This window comes from Rhipicephalus sanguineus, unplaced genomic scaffold (genome assembly GCF_013339695.2).
Source record: "Rhipicephalus sanguineus isolate Rsan-2018 unplaced genomic scaffold, BIME_Rsan_1.4 Seq767, whole genome shotgun sequence".
NCBI classification, from domain to species: Eukaryota; Metazoa; Arthropoda; class Arachnida; order Ixodida; family Ixodidae; genus Rhipicephalus; species Rhipicephalus sanguineus.
Window position 1 is genome coordinate 21,220 of NW_023615944.1, and position 4,166 is coordinate 25,385.

Genomic DNA, 4,166 nt, shown 5'->3' on the forward strand with positions numbered 1-4,166 from the left:
GTAAATGAAAGCGAGTTTCACAGAAAAGTCTCCAGATGGCAGTATACGACAGTGCGACCTAAAGTCCCTGAAACTTCGTAAAGTAGCGACACTTTCCTCCTCCACTCGCGTTCCTCCTCGCTCTCCTCTCCTTCGCACTCTCTTTTCGAGCATGGAGCCACCTACCTTGCTCTTGCGTAGCAGACGACGCTTCGCAAAGGGAGCGCGCGCTTGCCAGGCGGCGCCCTTTAATCATTCGCACTAGCTGTCTAGCTCTTTGTATCCTTTTTTTGTTTAAATTATGTGTTGTTTAGGAGATGTTAGGACACTGTTACTCATTGTTACTTATTGCGCACCACTTTCAGGACAAAGACTGAACCACACGAACACAAGCGCAAACTTAAAACTGAATTTATTGGACGGACACATGAAGCTTTTATACAATCGCGTACCATAGTAACAAACAAGCAAAATGGAAACATATGCAAAAAAAAAGGGGTTTATATAAATAATATTACAATACTGATAGACACTCATGCCGATGAAACACACACCTATCGCATAACCCTGCATTACATATTCAGATACGTTATTTCCTTCTGCGTTAATTCCAAAGATGCCATACTAACGCAGTCATCCCCCAGGCGAACAATCTTGGACGCCTCAATGATTTCGCGAGTCATCTGATTCTTGTGCCTAGCGACAACCTTGGTTTCACTGAACTTCGGCTGGCATCCGAGGTTGTCGCTAGGTTGTCGCTAGGCACAAGAATCAGATGACTCGCGAAATCATTGAGGCGTCCAAGATTGTTCGCCTGGGGGATGACTGCGTTAGTATGGCATCTTTGGGACTAACGCAGAAGGAAATAACGTATCTGAATATGTAATGCAGGGTTATGCGATAGGTGTGTGTTTCATCGGCATGAGTGTCTATCAGTATTGTAATATTATTTATATATACCCCCTTTTTTTTTGCATATGTTTCCATTTTGCTTGTTTGTTACTATGGTACGCGATTGTATAAAAGCTTCATGTGTCCGTCCAATAAATTCAGTTGTAAGTTTGCGCTTGTGTTCGTGTGGTTCAGTCTTTGTCCTGAAAGTGGTGCGCAATAAGTAACAATGAATATATACCAACTGGCCCAAGCAAGTACCCTTATATGTTAGGACACGTTTGTAAAGGACATGTGTGATGTTGAACGTTAATGTCCCGCTCTACATGAAGCCTTCTGAAACCTATATGTTGTGGGCGAGTTGGTAATTCATCTTAGAATGGTGATGCGCAAAAGAACGATAACACAAGAGGAAGGAACACGGACACGGCACAAACCATCAACTCCCGGAATTTATTGAAACAACAAACATATATATGTGTCGTTAGATCTATGTGTGTACAACAACCATGAGCAGACAAAGATAATTTTAATGACGCAATTTCAGGAAGTCTAACTCTGCTGCAAGTAACGTGACAGGGTTTCAAAACACATGAATCACCCGCTTTGTAATGAGATATGCTTCAATTTCACAGGCTGCCCTATCTTTGAATCTAGATTGCACTGTCATTTCAGCAAACAAGGGTGCGCAGACGCATTCTCTACATTGCAAAGACAGAACATGGATGTCCCTTTAGCGAAGCCTCATGATCCAAAAGCCTATTATTTACACAACGCTCAGCCTGTACAACATAACGCTTCCCGCAGTTATTATACCTGAAAGCTACACATACGAAGTACTGAAGTTAACGTTCATGTGCTACTGCAAAACTTGGATAACGTTGTGTAGCTTCCCATTTTCCTACTAACTGTGATTTACTTTTTTTTTAGCACAAGGAAGCTTCAGTGGAAGAAGTTGGCTGAGGTCATCAACACAGAGTTTTTGTGCAACGTGACTGCCACACAAGTGGAAAACAAGTGGAAATCACTTGACAGGGCATATAAAAAGTAAAAAAAAGATAACAATTCTTCAGGTCACCACCGTGTGAACTGCGAATACGAAGAGTAAGTTACGATTATTTCTTAATCTGCTCAGTGGATCTCATACTTTGTCTATTACACAGAGAGCTGGCAGAAGTCCTCGAAAAGGAACACAGCGTTAATCCGAGGCTGCTCTTGGAGCCTGGACAAACAATCCTGCCCAGTGATGCAAGCTCAGAGTAAGTGAAAGTTACTTAATTTGTGGAATACCCTGGAAATGACACGGCACCTGTACAAATACTTTCAACAGGACCAGCACCTCTGAAGCACCTCAGGATATACCAGTCCCAGTTGAGGGCAACACAGCATCAGAAGTTGAGAGCAGTACACCATCAAAAAGAAAGCGTCGCAGTAGGTCCCAGGTCACGCCACTCTTGGAGGCTTTAGAAAAAATGCAAGCTTCAAGAGCTAGGCAAGAGGAAGCAGTAAAAAAGCAACTGGAGGAAAGAAAAAAATGGGAAGAGGCAAAGTCCAAGCGACATGATGAGCGCATGCAGCGCTTTGATCGATTGATGGACATATTAGCAAATGAGCATGGGCACAAAATGGGCAATAAGCTTTTGTAACACTAGCAGTGCTTACTCTTATTTCATCAAAAATCATTGCTTCTATACGAAGCACCACACTTGGCAAAACATTTCCACACTGAATTGGAATTCATGAAGCAAAGATGTACTCCTAGCATTGTTCCTTTGCGATGAACTCTCGCAGTGACTGACTGTAGCCTGGGAGACTGCAGTCAAAATCTCCTTCACCTTCATCATTGCCCACATCATCATCTCGTGGAAGGGTTACAAGTTCCTCAAGAAAGTCCCTCTCGTCATTGCACACATTGTGCAGCACACACGCAGCCATAACTATGTAGCAGCATTGTTGCACACTTTTGGCATCTACAAGATACAGCCTCCTGAAACGCTGTTTAAGCAGTCCAAAGGTGTTTTCAATGGACACTCGCTGTTGACTGTGCCGTTTGTTGAAGCTCCTTTTCTATGAGGGAAAAGAGCTTTCGTTGTCCCTGAATGGGGTCATGAGCCATGACATTAAAGGATAGGCACTGTCACCCAGTACATAGTTGTCTCCGCATTCCAGAACTGCGCGTGTGAAAAAGGGGCTCTCTCTCAAGACACGGGACATCGTGAACAGAACCCGGAAACCCAATGAACACGTTTAAAAACTTGTTTCGGTCATCGCAGATTCCTTGAAGGATAATCGAAGGCCACTTCTTACGGTTGAAGTAAGACTGTGTGGATTCACTTGGGGTGAGTATCTGTATGTGGGACCCGTCGATGCAGCCGACAGTATTTCTTGGGCCCTTGCCTTTGCTTTTGGCGAGGAAGCCGTTCTTTATGCGGGTCACTTCCGCGCCACTGGGCCAGCAAATGATGTCGCCGCTTATCGCGTGTAAGAAGTGAACGACACGTGTCACACAAGCATGAACTGACGACTCGGTCACATCAAACTTGTCACCGATGGCGTACATCGATATTTGTGACCCTAGGTACACAAGAGCTATGAGGCACGTTTTTTCAGCACTTACTTGTCCACAGCCTTGAACTGCACTTGGGTAGAAGGCCGAAGCCCTGAATTTGGCACTGAAGCAGTCAAACGTCTCTCTGGATAACCGGAAGAGTCGCTTGAATTCATACTCGTGGTACCTGCTGATTATGCTCTCCTATCCAGGAACACGGTTGGCATCGTCACGCACCAACGCGCACTCGACCAAGATGCACACATCGTTGTACTCTTCGTCGGAGTCGCTGCCATTGTCACCGCTGACAGAATCGTCGTCGCTGCTAGAGTCGAGCAGTTCCATGGCAGTCACGAGAAGTGCCATCACGGTAGCGTCAGTAGCGTTTAGACAAGTGAGATCGGGCAAGGCGGCGGAGGCGGCTGTTCTAGGCCTATACACTGCCTGCACTCGCGCCTTCGTTTTGGCTGTAGTCGTCGCGCGCTAGTGTCGGCTAGTGTCGAGGCTGCACCTGCACTCGCTGAACCGGCGCTGCGCGTTCACAGCACCGCTTCGCACCGCCACGGCACTTTCCAGAACTAGTGCAGGCAGTGCAAGCCAAATCGAAGAGACCTCTAAGGAATACACCAGGGCACACCAACGCCGACGGTGGAGTGCGATACCAGACACACTCTAAGAAAAAAAGAGTCAAAAGAGGGTCATGGAACCGTGACTCTCTTCGGGCGTCCATGTGACCCCTTTTGGAAGG

The 4,166-nt window shown here is 45.9% G+C and overlaps 1 long non-coding RNA gene and 1 pseudogene across 1 annotated transcript; one reads left to right on the forward strand and one right to left on the reverse strand.

The window, feature by feature from the left end:
- Nucleotides 1-1,664: 1,664 nt before the first annotated feature.
- LOC125756789 (uncharacterized) lies at nucleotides 1,665-2,521 on the forward strand. Its single transcript, XR_007414744.1, has 3 exons — nucleotides 1,665-1,974; nucleotides 2,034-2,129; nucleotides 2,201-2,521. It is a non-coding gene; the product is annotated as an uncharacterized LOC125756789 (long non-coding RNA).
- Nucleotides 2,522-2,572: 51 nt separating this feature from the next.
- LOC119378294 (uncharacterized) lies at nucleotides 2,573-3,784 on the reverse strand (annotated as a pseudogene).
- Between the last annotated feature and the right edge of the window lie 382 nt (nucleotides 3,785-4,166).